Here is a 16,133-nt window from a genome sequence, read left to right on the forward strand (position 1 = left end):
CATTATACATAATTATCATTGTCCAAATTAAAAGTTCACTATAGATGTGGTGAACAGAAGGAAAATCAATTAAACAAACAACCAAACAAAAACTCTATTTCAAACACACTGCGATTCAAGCACAAGAGGGGATCATTTTCCAATTTATCTTTCTGGTTCCATTAACCCAGCTTCTTTGTACTTCATTTATGAAAATGTCTTAGCACTGAGATATGGGACACTGCAAGTGAGGAGGTCTAAATTCATTTCCCAGTAATCTCACTGCTCTGGATGTGGTTTCAGGACAGTCCCTTAGCATGCCTTGTCTCTTCTCCTCTATAACTCTCAGCACAGCAGTGGGACTTTGGCCGTCTCATTTCCTACCTCAGAGGGATATTGGGGAGTGTAGAAAATAGGCCACAGGGAGACTTCTAATTACAACAGAAATGACACACTTGAGGACTGAAGGAATTTGCCTTTTCAGAAACATAACTAGAAACAGATACCAGTTTACATTAAACTCTCCAGGTGACACTTCAAAATGCACAGAGCCATTGTTCATTGGTCACTATAACCAAGATGTTAATATGTTTTAAAAAAACATTTAGGCATCTGGCTCACTAAAGGATAGAAAATGCTTGATGAATGTCTTCTGTCCTCTTTCCTTCCCCTCTCTCTGCATTCTCTCTTTCCCTTCCTCATTGTCACCCTCTCCTGTCCCTCTCTCTCCCCTCCTCCCACTTTCTGTTTATCTATGAAAGACAAATACTTGAAAAATACAAAAATGGATAAATATTCTCAGGCAAAGTAGTCACTGAATGGACAGGGCTACTTAATTCAAAAGTAGAACTCTGTTCTCTTGTGAATCATCACTCAAAGAAAAGGTTATTTGAGCAGAACCTTAATTTTATAGGCATGTGTCTTGTGTAGATAAAGATTACCATGACTTGCATAGAAATCATTTTCAGCCCTCCATCACTTATAAAGCAGAGCAAAGCTCACTTAATATGCAAAGAGGCAACAAACTTGCCAGTTGAAAGGCTATTGTGTTTCTGGTTTCACAAAAAAAAAAAAAAAAAAAAAAAAAAAGGAACCTGATGGCATCTAGGCTCTGGCCACACTTCTTCACCAGGGATCTCTGGCTTTCATGGATGCTTCCCTCCCTAAGTTCCTTCATCTTTTTATTCTTCCATCCCTGATTGAATGTAAATGTTCTACATCTAACCTCATCCCCCCCATTCAAAGGCACACTTTCTGGAAGTCTCGTTGTATTTGGCTCTTGTGTTCATATGGAATCAAAAAACCATTTAAAGTATAAATCAAGACAAGAATGTGAACACATGCTTTAGTATAAAGTTGGAGGTGTGTGTGTGTGTGTGTGTGTGTGTGTGTGTGTGTGTGTGTGTCTATCCATGTGGATAGGCATCAGACAGATAGATGTGGAAGAAAATCGTTCTTGTTATCGATAGCATTTTAACTCTATTTGACCATAGTTTAAGCAGAATCAAGTATATTTTAGGTTAGAGTAAGGGAGAAGTTTCAACATGAAAAGTAAGTATACTGGGAAAAACCACAAACACTGTCCCTATATGCACATTCATGGGTAAAACACTGCATACCATTGTGAGGATGTCTACAGCAAGAGTACAGATGTCACTATATGCCTATAACATGAAATGAATGGCAGTTTTTCTGCTTGCTATATCTGGGCATATATCTGAAGAAATATCAATTCTCTTCAACACTTCAGATGAATTTCAGTTTGTTTATAACTGCAGCCATTACAGCACAAGGCAACAGCCCAAAGAGGTAGGTGTGTGTGTGTGTGTGTGTGTGTGTGTGTGTATACATACATACACACATACATACATACATACATACATACGGTATCATGTATATATATAATTCAACTTGCACTGCTTAATATATGTAGTTTTAAAAATAAAGCACAGTTCTAAAGCCCACTTCTAAAATACTTAAGAAGGTTACTGTTTTGGAATTTATAAATAAAATGCTTTGGAAAAAATTGTGGGATTTCTTTTAAGCTTAACAAAAAGAAAATTAAATATACTGAACAACTAAGGTGTAAAAATACACATTTTATTTAGAAACAATCATTTTATATATCAATCCCCCCATGTTCCCTCTCCTTCCCATCCTCCCATGCCCCCTATCAAAACCCCAACCCACCCCCCACCTCTCCCCAAGGAAGGTTAGGCCTTCCATGGGGGAATCATAAAAGTCTGTCACTTCATTTGGGGGAGGACCTAGGCCCCCTCCATGTATCTGGGCTGAAATAGTATCCCTCCATAGGGAATGGGCTCCAAAAGTCTATTTGTGCACTAGGGATAAATACTGGTTAGACTGTTAACATATACACATTATCAAAACTTTTTTCAAATGAGAGGGTCATAGATTATATATATATATATATATGTGTGTGTGTGTGTGTGTGTGTGTGTGTGTGTGTGTGTGTGTGTATAAGATAGCTACAAATGTGTCTGTGTGTGCTCTTGTGCATGCATAGACATATAACGCTGTAAATGCTTTGTTTTTGTCCACCTCTACCTTCAGCTGTGCCACTTTTTCTGCATTATACAAAAGCCTTCTTCACCTGTGCCTGACCTTGTGGACTGAATCTCAAGTTCCAGCTCTCCCTGAAAGACCAATACCTTTCAAATCCCATGCTCAGCCCCTGCACTGAGATTTCCAAGAGGTTTCACCACCTTTGGCTACTGTTCTGGTGGATGCCTTTATATCCAACAGCTTTAAATTGGACCTTATTGCATTCTTCTCTAAAACACATGTTATCCAGATTTTCAATTTCAGACAATGCTATTTTTCAGTCACCTGATAGTGTTAGCAAATAACAGATATGATAGAGATGTTGAACAGTAAAGATTATTAGTTCCCTGCAATTTCCTCTGTGGAAAGGCATTCTATGTCAGAACCAGAAATGACACAGAAGCAACTCGAACACTGACTGAAAGGGTGCTTACCTTGTATTAACTGGAAAATATAGTAAGACAATGCTATGCATAAATGAAGAGAATTTAATACATGTGTGTATGTATCTAGTAGACTGTGATTCCTGTGTATCCCCATATCACCAACTGTTCACATCAGTATGCTGTTTTATTTGATAATTTTATTTTTATATTTTCTACTTTTATTTTTACATCTTTATATTGTTCATTACTGATAGTCATTGCATTTCCTATCAATAAATGAAACAGATTTCAAGATGTATTACAACAATTATTTAAATTATATTTTTATTCTAGGTTGGCAACATTTTATTTGTTTCAAAGTAATACTATGATTCATGAATGTGTAATTACATAAGGTTTGTTAAACTATTCCTCTTTGCCATTGGGGTCAAGTCCAAAATTTCATTGACAAAGCCAGTGTTGTGTAATTTCTCCCTATGTTGTTTTCTGGTAGTTGGGAAGTTTCTGGTCCTAAATTTAATTTGTTTTCAATTCATTTTTTTTATTTTATGGGTTTGGATGTCTTGCCTCTATGCATGTCTGTTCACCACTATGTGCCTAATGCCTGGTGAGGTAAGGAGACGTGTTGAATCCCTTGGAACTGGAGTTATGGATAATTCTGTGCCCCCAGGTGGGTTTTGGATCCACATATATTCTTCATGGATGAGCTAATTCCCCAGCCCCTAATTCTTTACTTCACTAGTAAGTAGTTTTTTATGTGGTAGGAAGTACACACCCAAGTTCAGTATTCTAGATGTGGTTAAACAGTTTCCCAACTCAATTAATTAGGGTATCCCCCATTCTTATTACACAGTGTGTTGACAATTAGCTGAACTTACATGTATAGCTTCATTTGCTGTCTGATTTGTTGATATAATTAATCAATTTTGACAGCACATTTAAAACAATCTTTAAAAAGAAACAACAATGGCCTAAGACTTTTCTAGTGAAGGCCAAGTCAGATACCCTGCTGGCTAATCTGGAACACAGACTGTGCTCATTTCGGCTTTAAGCTGGGCTATCCCTAAGATACAGAGCCAGGTTAATCAGAGATACTTGACTTCGAAAGTTTTATTACACAGAGAAAAATCTATGGACAAAAGAGTTTGTGCAGCATGCCTCTAAGAGCCTCAGCTGCACATAACACAAAACAGAAGAGGGAATATTTATATCTTGTAGACAAATGTTCTCAGAAATAAAGGGTTTTAATAAACCATTCATCTTCTGCTTCTTTGCTTGGTCAACACAAAAGGCAGGAGAAATGAAAGTAAATTTAAACAAAAGGCCAAAGTCATACAGCACTGAGGGGAACATAGGAAAGTTGGAGACTGAGAGACTGTAACAAGCCTAGAACCTACGTGTAGACAGAAGGACCCATGTGGTTCTTTCAGGAACTGTTGGTAGACATATGAAATATACAATTTGAGGGGGATGCCAAATAAACTATTTTGAACTTTGGTTTTCCCTTGAGAATTTATTTTGGAGAAACTAAGGGATTTAGTCATAAAAATGCAAATTCTAAAGTTTGACTATGGCATAGATTAGAAGATATCCTACATTTATACACATTGTAATTAAAATTTCTCATTTCATTGCTATGTGCAAAGCTCTGTAAGGCCTGTCACTACACATGGAACCCCAAAGTGTTACATATCCTAATTTCAATATGGATTCTCCAGCACTACTGCCCAAGTGCTACCTATCTCCCATCAGTCCCTGGGTCCCTGACCATGTCTTTGCTTCAGCTGATTAAACTATTTGCAATGTTATAAGTCAAACATCTTTCATGGATCTGTGCTTTTCAGCATTTTGGGGCCAGTTATGGTGTGTTATTTTTGCTTGGCTTGAATGTTTTGAAAATTCTATGGAGCCCTACAATAGGGAGTGCATGTACCTACCATCCCCTAGATCAGTTTGTTGCAGCAAAGTACGTGTTTCCTCATCACGTTTTGTGCCCCATGGCTTAATTCCATTTCAGTACCTGGAAAGAGCAGGACTGGCTTCACACACAAAAATGTTCAAAATGAAATGAATTAAAATGTTCAACTTGGATACACAACCTCCTCTTTGCTCTTTTCAGTAGGGTGGTAAGTTTGCTTAAAACAGTGATTAAAAAATCCATGCTTATTTACCTTATTTTAAAATATGAAAGCCTTTTGTTCCATGAGGCTTATTTTTATTCATTTTGTTGTGCTATAAATAATGCCTGTTGGAATAATGATATTCCATGTAGGTAAGTCCACCCTGCATTCTATGGTCTGCATGCAGTCCAACAGAAAATTGTTTAACTTATCTCTAACATGATGAGATTTATTTTATTTTACTTGTTACATGGTTGTGATGTTTCCAAACATGACTATTGCAGAGAAAGCTTCCTGTTGCAATGGCAAAAAGTTGGTCTTGCCTGAATGCAAAGCCTCTCCAAAGAGCCCTCTAGTGGCTGTAAGTAATAAAGTAGGCTATTAAGTTTCAGTGTGCAAATACAAGCATCTGTAATTCAGTCACATGGAGTGACATAAAGATTCATCAACTTCACTTTTGACTAAAATATTGTGTTCTATACTCTTGTACATTTTTTTAAATTGGGTTTAGCCTGCATATGGGTATCTTTGCCATGTGCATGCAGTTCAGGCAAAGGCCACTAGAGGGCGTTAGATCCCCTAGAACTGGAGTTATGTGTGGCGCCAACAGCTTGATGTGGGGGCTGGGAACCAAATCTAACTCCCAAGAATAGCAAGTGTTCTGACCACTGACCACCATCTCTCCAGGTCCACTTACTGACTTTTAATATTAGCTTGAAACAAGCACTTTCAGTGTCAAGTCATTTTGAGGGTGCAGAGTTACAGCAAACTAATCAAGCTGTGAGGCAGCTTGGCCTCCAGGAAGTGCGTAGAGGCTCAAGGAAACCCCTAAAATCTACTCTTCCCTCTTCTTTGTACAGTTACTTCATTCTTTCTCAGCAGTTGGATTCTTCTACTTCTTTTTGTAAAGAAACAGTTGATATTTTCTTGGTGAAGTCCCTTTATTTCCTACTCTTAAGAATAGAAATGTGGAGAGTCGTCTGATGCAAGCGACCTGCAAGTTGGACCCAGTTCCGCAGCAGTGGGTTCCGAACACCGAACACTCAGAGGCAGCCCGGGCCTCCATCCACCGGCCCAGGTAGGCCAGGAATTGTTTCCAGTTCGTCATCACTGCTCAGAGTCATCTGACATAAGTGACCATATGGAGTTCGGCATCAGGATCCGACACTCTGAGGCCCGGTGACAACTCTGCCTCCAACTGATGGCCCTGCGGGACCCAGCATGCCCAGACATTGCTGACACCCAGGTAACAGTGACACCTCCATCCATGAGAAGAGGACCGACATCAGAGTATTGGATCTGTTTGCATCTACCAGAAGGGAACCATGGTCCCACACCCACCAGGAGAACAAGAAACACTTGCTACACCCACCAGAAGAAAGGATGAGAAGAGGACAAGGTAAAAGCACATCCAACAACAGAAAACCTAATATGACACACCAGAGACTAGGAACCATATACCAGTAAGACCTCAACATTACAATGCAGATGAACCAAAAGAGAATGACCTTAAAAACATTTTCATGAAAATGATAGAGGACCTCAAAGAGGACATGAGAAAATCCCTTAAAGAAATTGAAAACAAAACAAACCAAAAAATACAAGAAACAGTTCAAGACTTAAAAACTGAAATAGAGACAATAAAGAAAGCAGGATCTGAGGCAATGCTGGAAATAGAAAAGTTGGGTAAACGATCAGGAACTACAGATGTAAGCATAACCAACAGAATACAAGAGATGGAAGAGAGAATCTCAAGAGTTGAAGACACACTAGCAGAAATAGATTCATCAATCAAAGAAAATCTTAAGTCCAACAAATCCCTAACACAAAATATCCAGGAAATATGGGATACTGTGAAAAGACCAAACCTAAGAATAATAGGTATAGAAGAATGTGAAGAAATCCAAATCAAAGGCACAGAAATCATGTTCAACAAAATCACAGAAGAAAACTTTCCCAACCTAAAGAAAGACATGCCAATGAAAGTACAAGAAGCCTACAGAACACCAAATAGAGTGGACCACAAAAAAGGTCTCCTCACCACATAATAATCAAAACACCAAGCATACACAACAAAGAGAAAATATTAAGAGCAGCAAAGGAAAAAGGTCAAGTAACTTATAAAGGCAAACCTATCAGAATCACACCTGACTTTTCCTTGGAAACTCTGAAAGCCAGAAAGTCCTGGATCGATATTCTACATACACTAAGAGACCACGGATGCCAGCCCAGACAACTATACCCAGCAAAGCTTTCAATCATTATAGATGGAGAAAACAAGATATTCCATGATAAAACCAGATTCAAACAATACATATCCACCAATCCAGCCCTCAGAAAGTACTGGAAGGTAAACTGCAACCCAGAGAAGTTAACTACAACCAGGAAAACAAAGGCAATCGATAATCTCAATTTACCAACAGTCAAAAGAAAAAAGGGATAGAATCCCACACATAATCTTGCCACCATCACCAAATCAAAAACAAACAAAATGAACAATAATCAATGTCATTAATATCCATCAACATTAATGGTCTTAACTCCACTATAAAAAGACACAGATTAGCAGAATGGATAAGAAGGCAGAATCATTCCTTATGCTGTATACAAGAAACTCATCTCAACCTCAAAGACAGACGGTACCTAAGAATTAAAGGTTGGGCAAAGATCTTCCAATCAAATGGACCCAAGAAACAAGCGGGGGTAGCAATCCTAATATCCAACAAATTGGACATTAAAGTAAAATCAGTCAAAAGAGATGAAGAAGGTCATTTCCTACTCATCACAGAAGAAATCCATCAGGATGAAGTCTCAATTCTGAACATTTATGCCCCAAATACAAAGGCATCCATGTTTATAAAACAAACTTTACTAAAACTCAAATCACAAATAAAACTGCACACACTTATAGTGGGAGATTTCAACACCCCACTCTCGCCACTGAACAGGAATACCAGACAGAAACTTAACAAATAAACAAAAGAACTAATAGAAGTTATGGTGCAATTGGACTTAACAGATATCTATAGAACATTCCACCCAAATACAAAACAATTTACCTTCTTCTCCTCGCCACATGGAACCTTCTAAAAAATCGATCACATACTTGGCAACATAGCAAACCTTAACAAGTACAAAAAATTGAAATAATCCCCTGTGTCTTATAAGACCACCATGCTTTAAAATTAGAATTCAACAACAACAAGAACTACAGAAAACCTACAAACTCACCGAAATTAAGTAACACCCAATTGCACAATTCATGGGTCCAGGAAGAAATAAAAAAAGAAATTAAAGATTTTCCAGAATTCAATGAGAATGCGGACAAAACATATCCAAACCTATGGGATACTCTGAAAGCAGTGCTAAGAGGAAAGTTCATAGCGCTAAATGCCCACATGAAGAAACAGGAGAATAATCACACTAGAGAATTAACAGCACAACTGAAAGCTTTAGAAAACAAAGAAGCCAATACACCCTGGAGGAGCAGACGCCAGGAAATAATCAAATTGAGGGCTGAAATCAATAAAATGGAAACTAGGAGAACAATACAAAGAATCAATATAACAAAAAGTTGGTTCTTTGAGAAAATCAACAAGATAGACAAATCTTTATCCAAACTTACATAACAACAAAGAATGAACATGCAAATTAATAAAATCAGGAATGAAAAGGGAGTCATAACAACAGACACAGAGGAAATCCAGAGAATTATCAGGTCATACTTTGAAAACCTATATTCCTCAAAATTTGAAAACCTAAAGTAAATGGACAATTTTCTGGACAGATTTCACTTTCCAAAATTAAATCAAGAACAGATAAGCAACTTAAATAGACCTAAAACCTCTAATGAAATTGAAGCAGTCATTAGAAGTCTCCCAACCAAAAAAAGCCCAGGGCCAGATGGCTTTAGTGCAGAATTCTACCAGAAATTCAAAGTACAGCTAATACCAATTCTCCTCAAAGTATTCCACAAAATAGAAGCAGAAGGGTTATTACCAAACTCTTTTTATGAGGCCACAATAACCTTGATACCCAAGCCAAACAAAGACACAACTAAGAAAGAGAACTACAGACCAATATCCCTCATGAACATTGACACAAAAATTCTCAATAAAATATTGGCAAATCGAGTCTAAGAACACATGAGAGAAATCATCTATCCCGATCAAGTAGGCTTCATCCGAGGGATGCAAAGATGGTTCAACATACGAAAATCCATTAATGTAATCCACCATATAAACAGACTGAGGAAAAAAATCACATGATCATCTCACTAGATGCCAAGAAACCTTTAACAAAATCCAACATCCCTTCATGATAAAGGTTCTGGAGAAATCAGGGATAACAGGAACATACCTCAACATACTAAAACAATATACAGCAAGCCAACAGCCAACATCAAATTAAATGGAGAGAAACTCAATGCAATTCCTCTAAAATCAGGTACAAGACAAGGCAAGGCTGTCCACTCTCCCCATACCTCTTCAATATTGTCCTTGAAGTTGTATCTAAAGCGATAAGACAACAAAGGGAGATCAAGGGAACACAAATGGGAAAGGAAGAAGTCAAACTCTCACTATTTGCAGAAGATATGATAGTCTACATAAGTGACCTGAAAAACTCAACCAGTGAACTCCTACAGCTGAAAAACACCTTCAGCAAAGTGGCAGGATACAAGATTAACTAAAAAAAATCTGTAGCCCTACTATATACGGATGACACATTGGTGGAGAAAGAAATCAGAGAAGCATCACCCTTTACAATTGCCACAAACAACATAAAATACCTTGGAGTAACACTAACCAAAAAAGTGAAAGACCTGTACCGTAAGAATTTTGAGTCTCTAAAGAAAGAAATTAAAGAAGATACCCGAAAATGGAAAGATCTCCCATGCTCTTGGATAGGCAGGATCAACATAGTAAAAATGGCAATCTTGCCAAAAGCAATCTACAGATTCAATGCAATCCCCATCAAAATCCCAACACATTTCTTCACTGACCTTGAAAGAACAATTCACAACTTAAATGGAGAAACAAAAGACCCAGAATAGCCAAAACAACCCTGTACAATAGAGGAAATTCTGGAGGCATCACCATCCCTAACTTTAAGCTCTATTGCAGAGCTATAGTCCTGAAAACAGCTTGGTATTGGCACAAAAATATACAGGTAGTCCAATGGAATAGAATTGAAAACCCTGAAATTAACCCACACACTTAGGAACACCTGATTTTTGACAAACAATCCAAATATATACGCTGGAACAAAGAGAACATCTTCAACAAATGGTGTTGGCATAACTGGATGCAAACATGTAGAAGACTACAGATAGCACCAAGCCTTTTGCCCTGCACAAAACCTAAGTCGAAATGGATCAAAGACATCAACATAAACCCAGCTACACCGAACCTACTAGAAGATAAAGTGGGAAATACCCTTGAATTAATTGGCACAGGAGTCTGCTTCCTGAACATAACACCAATAGCACAAACACTGAGATCAACAATTAATAAATGGGACCTCCTGATACTGAGAAGCTTCTGTAAGGCAAAGGACATAGTCAGAAAGACAAAACAACTGCCCACAGACTGGGAAAAGATATTCACCAACCCCACATCTGACAGAGGGCTGATGTCCAAAATATACAAAGAACTCAGGAATCTATTCTCGAAAACACCAAACAATCTAATTAAAAAATGGGGTACAGGACTAAATAGACAATTCTCAATAGAGGAATCTAAAATGGCTGAAAGACACATAAGAAAGTGTTCAACATCCTTAGCCATCAGGGAAATGCAAATCAAAACAACTCTGAGATACCATCTTACTCCTGTTAGAATGGCTAAAATCAAAAATACCAATGACAGTTTATGCTGGAGAGGATGTAGAGAAAGAGGAACACTCCTCCATTGCTGGTGGGAGTGCCAACTTGTACAGCCACTTTGGAAATCAGTATGGCGACTCCTCAAGAAAATGGGAATGAGTCTACCACAAGATTCAGCAATTCCACTCCTAGGCATATACCCAAAAGAAGCACATTCATATAACAAGGACATCTGTTCAACCATGTTCATAGCAGCATTACTTGTAATAGCCAGAAACTGGAAGCAGCCTAGATGCTCCTCAGCAGAAGAATGGATACAGAAAATGTGGTACATTTACACAATGGAGTACTACTCAGCAGGAAAAAACAATGGAATCATGAAATTTGCAGGAAAATGGATGGAACTCCTTGAAGAAACCATTCTGAGTGAGGTAACCCAATCACAAAAAGACAATCATGATATGTACTCACTCATATGTGGACCTGCTTTATGATACATATTAGTGACCGTGCCTTATCAGAGCTGTTTTTAATGATGTTGCTCAGAATAGTTTCCTTCCAGATGATGATTGAGAAGCTAATTAAAAAAAATGGTGCCAGGTACCACAAGGGTAACAGAACTGTGCTGTTTTTCTGGGATTTTGTTTTTTATTTTTTATTTTTTTAATGGAGAGTGCTGGATGTCTCTACAATTTTGTTTAAATGACTGCAGAACCTGGAAAAGTTGTTTCTGCTATTGATGCATAACATACTGCCATTACTGGTCTTTTTATCTAAATATATATATATATATATGTATATATATATATATATATAATAAGTTAGTCATTGTTGGATTTTTAAATTTGTACTGGAACATTCTTTTACTTTGTTTAAAGTGTATGTTTCTCACGTAAACAATTTAGGTATTTTTCCATACCTTTTTCTTTCTGATGTAGACTTCAGGTTAATTAATATTTTACTGCATCTGGTAATGTATTCTGTGTTTGAAGCCTAGTGACTTTTCATTTTGATGTTCTTGTGATTTCATATGCTGTATTCTCCAAGCAATAAAATTCTGATTTATTTTATAAAAGAAAGAAAGAAAGAAAGAAAGAAAGAAAGAAAGAAAGAAAGAAAGAATAGAAATGTGGAAAGTGTTTCAAAACTTCTGTTGACGACACCAACTATCCTTTACAATCGTTGCATCAGAATCTCTTGGAGTGGGGCTCAAACATTAAGACTCTTAAAATCTCAGGTCAGAGAGGTGACAAGGCTGATGACATGAGATTAATCCTTGAACTCATAAAGTGGAAGGAGAGAACTGATTTCCTCTGACTCCAATGTGAATGCTCTGTGACACACATGCCCTTCCCTCGTTAATTGAATACATGCAATAATAAGATAAAATTTCAAATTATTTGAAAGGATCTCACTGTGAATCCAAGGTCAAGACCTACATTTTGGTCACATGGACACTCTTTCTAACTCTTGTTTTCAAGTGGAGATGTCTATTTAGCTATAGTTGTATTAGATTTCTATACTATTGTACTCAGAGTTTATAAACAACCTATCCAATGTGACAAAGATTGTTTTAGCTTGCCAGGATATTGGAAATGTACTATCAAAGTTCCCATCATTTATACAGTATCTTCTCTGTCAAATACCAACACACAGACAACGTGTACTGTAAAAGCAGAATGGTCGATTTATCCTCAAAATAGAAAATTTAGTTGCTCATATTCAGACACAGCTCATATCACACCCAGCAGTATTTCATGCTTATTCTTTAAGTCACTCTTCAAAACAGACATTATTCTCCCACTTCAAATGAGCAAGATACAGGTCCTGGAAGGTAAGCAGTCTTTAGTTTTGCTGAAGATAAGTTGCATGTAAGTGCGGCTACAAGAATTGACTCCAAGCTGGGCGTTGATGGTGCACGCCTTTAATCCCAGAACTCGGGAGACAGAGGCAGGGGGATCTCTGAGTTCGAGGCCAGCCTGGTCTCCAGAGCGAGTGCCAGGATAGGCTCCAAAGCTACACAGAGAAACCCTGTCTCGAAAAACCAAAAAAGAAAAAAAAAAGAAGGGACTCCAGAGGGATGTTGGCTTCATTATGACAATCTGCCTTCATTTTACACAAACATTATGTATCTAAAATATTAATATCTTAAAAATAATTATGCAACTCGAAAGAAGCTTTTATGATATTTGGTTGAATCTGCATATAGATCACACATGTGTATGTCTACATGTGCTCATGTATGAAAACACATAATCTTTCAATCTGAGTTTGGTGGCACATATTTATAATTCAGCACTTGGGAAATGGGACAAGAGAATCAGGAGTTCAAGACCAGTTATAACTACATAGATAATTCAAAGTCAGCCTCAGCCTCATGGAACCCTGGCTCAAACCATCAAATCCCCCAAAGAAAAATTTTATCAAAAATTTAAAATGCATAATATTTAAATATTCGAGAATGGAAGTCAAATCTTGAAGCCATCATGAGAACTTACATTGCATGACATCATCACCTACTATTTACCAATGTGTTTTCTGTTGCACTTAGTTTGTGGAACTTTAATAGAAGTTGCATCTGAGAATGTAATGCTTATGCTGATGTGAAAAAGCAACTTGTTTATAGTTATGTATTCCAGCTGCACTTCCCCCTCCACATTTGCCTTAAAATAATTATTTAAAAACTCAAACAAAATAAAAAAGTGAAATGATCCTGAAAGCAACATTGCTTCTAGAGTTCTATATTTTAAGGAAAAAAAATCATCACATCTATGATGCAACCCTTTAAAAATATCAAGCAGTTTCCATGTGTTCAATATATTTAAATCTCAATGACATATAATAAGCACTGATTCTGTTTGGGCTATACCTGTTTTAGATGCATTCCATAATTATTTTAAAACAAAGAATGAATTGCACTGAGTAGTAACTAATAGCGAGCTTAACTCACAGACTGGGTTAACGCATTGTCTCCAGCTCAGGTACTTTGCCTTCAGAAGAACTAGTCATCAAGAGGAGAAAATTACAAAATAGAAATTAATTTAGATTAGTTGTTTCATAACGCACAGGCCAAGGCCTGGAAATCATAATTCTAACATAAGATAACATTCCATTTTCCCATTTCAAGATGTTACTATTTGTAATGAGAATTTTAGGAATGATAGGTGGCTACAGAAAATTTTATACAAAATAATGACATTGTTGTTTTCACTTCTTGAAAAATCTATATTCACATAGCTTTTTGATTTTTTTAAAGATGCTTATAGTTTGGGAATAGAATAAAGCTAGGAAATTAAATATTCATTCAAACCTTAAAGTGGATCACAATGGAGTCAGAACAGGATTGACCACAGATAGTTTATTAAGAAAGTACTCAGAAAGGTATGTTTTAGTTGGGGGGTGGTAGGGGAGGAAAGGAGGGAGGAGGGAACTGGGATTGTCATGTAAAACAATCTTGTTTCTAATTCAAATAAAAAATATCTGAAAAAAAAGAAAGTACTCACTCAACAGAGCCAGTCCTGTCCAGCCATGCTGGAGAGGGAAAAGTGATCTTCATGCATGTGTCCATGACATTTAAAGCCTTGCTATGTCACGTGGGCGTGGTCATCGTCCCTACAAAGCCTATGTGGATCCTGCCCACTTGCAACTATCAAGCTATTTAGCCAATTTTGGCAGTATTGTGCAAAGGGTCGTTCTTCAAAAACAACATGGTGTGTTGACATACCATTGAGTGTCTGATTTCCATTATTAAGGTTATATCTGCAGACATGAACTTGATGCTTTTTCATGATACAAACCACAGGTCTAGAATTTGTAGAAAAGCCATATAATCTTTCCCATAGTCACTATAACATTTACATAGCCACTAACAGTGTGTGGGGATTTTAATGTGGATTCTACCTTGCAAAATGACCGATTTCTGTAATTATCATCCCAGTAAACTGTGTTATCTCCCCATGACTTTATTCAAATTTCTCTGATGATGAGTTTGAGAAGCTTTTTATAACCTTTCTGGCCATCTGTGTTTTTTGGAGAAATGTCTTTTCATGACTTTGTGCCTATTATTTTTGTTTGCTTGTTTGCATGGTTTTTTTCTCAATCAGGTTCATGTTTTTGCTGTAGAATTTTAGTTTCTTTATGCATTTTAGAAATTAGTCTTTTATCAGATATACAGCTTACAAACAATTCGTCCTTGAAGTTGGCATTTACCACTCTGTCTGCTGCTTTCTTCTCTGCATTAAAGGGTTAAATAAATAAATCTTTAAAAAAATAAAATAAAGGTTTCTTTTTGGCTACAACAACACTCCAGTCTCTTGACTTCATTCATATAAATGTGGACATCCATCCTTCACATGCTGAAGTAAGTTCTTTATGCATCTATTTTTTTCCTTTTTTAAAATTTCAATTAGAAACAAGCTTGTTTTACATGCCAATCCCAGTTCCCTTTCCCTCTCCTCCTACCTTGCCCCCCACCAACCCCCTATCCTAACCCCTTTCTGCACCCCAGGGAGGGTGAGGCCTTCCATGGAGGATCTTCAAAGTCTGTCATATCATTTGGGGCAGGGCCTAGGCCCTCCCCCAAGCATCTAGGCTGAGAGAGTATCCCTCTATGTGGAATAGGCTCCCAAAATACATTCCTATACTAGGGATAAATACTGATTAATTGCCAGAGGCCCCATAGATTGCCCAGGCCTCCTAAATGACACCAACAATCAGGAGGTTTGGTTCAGTCCTATGCTGGTTTCCCAGCTATCAGTCTGGGTTCCATGAGCTCCCCCTTGTTCAGGTCAGCTGTTTCTATGGGTTTATCCAGCCTGGTCTTGACCCCGTTGCTCATCCCTCCTCCCTCTCTGCAACTGGATTCCAGGAGTTCAGCTCAGTGTTTAGCTGTGGGTGTCTGCTTCTGCTTCCATCAGCTACTGGATGGAGGATCTTGGATGGCGTATAAGTTAGTCATCAATCTCATTATTGGAGAAGGGTGTTTTAAGGCAGCCTCTCCACTATTGCTTAGATTGTTAGCTGGCATCATCCTTGTAGATCTCTGGACCTTTCCCTAGTGCCAGATTTCTCTTTATACCTACAATGGCTCCCTCTATTATGGCATCTCTTTTCTTGCTATCCTCTGTTCTTGCAGCGACTCAATCTTCCTGCTCCCACATGTCCTTCTCTCTCCTCCTCTTCTCCTCTGCATCTAATTTTTAATCATAAAATGTTTTTCAATTTTGTTAACTATTTTCTGCATGTACTGAAATGTTCATA

General features: G+C 37.6%; 1 protein-coding gene across 1 annotated transcript in view; it reads right to left on the reverse strand.

The window, feature by feature from the left end:
• Dpyd (dihydropyrimidine dehydrogenase) overlaps positions 1–16,133 on the reverse strand; it is an 830,055-nt gene that overhangs the window by 402,626 nt on the left and 411,296 nt on the right. The window lies entirely within an intron of this gene.

Source organism: Cricetulus griseus (genome assembly GCF_003668045.3).
Source record: "Cricetulus griseus strain 17A/GY chromosome 1 unlocalized genomic scaffold, alternate assembly CriGri-PICRH-1.0 chr1_0, whole genome shotgun sequence".
NCBI classification, from domain to species: domain Eukaryota; kingdom Metazoa; phylum Chordata; class Mammalia; order Rodentia; family Cricetidae; genus Cricetulus; species Cricetulus griseus.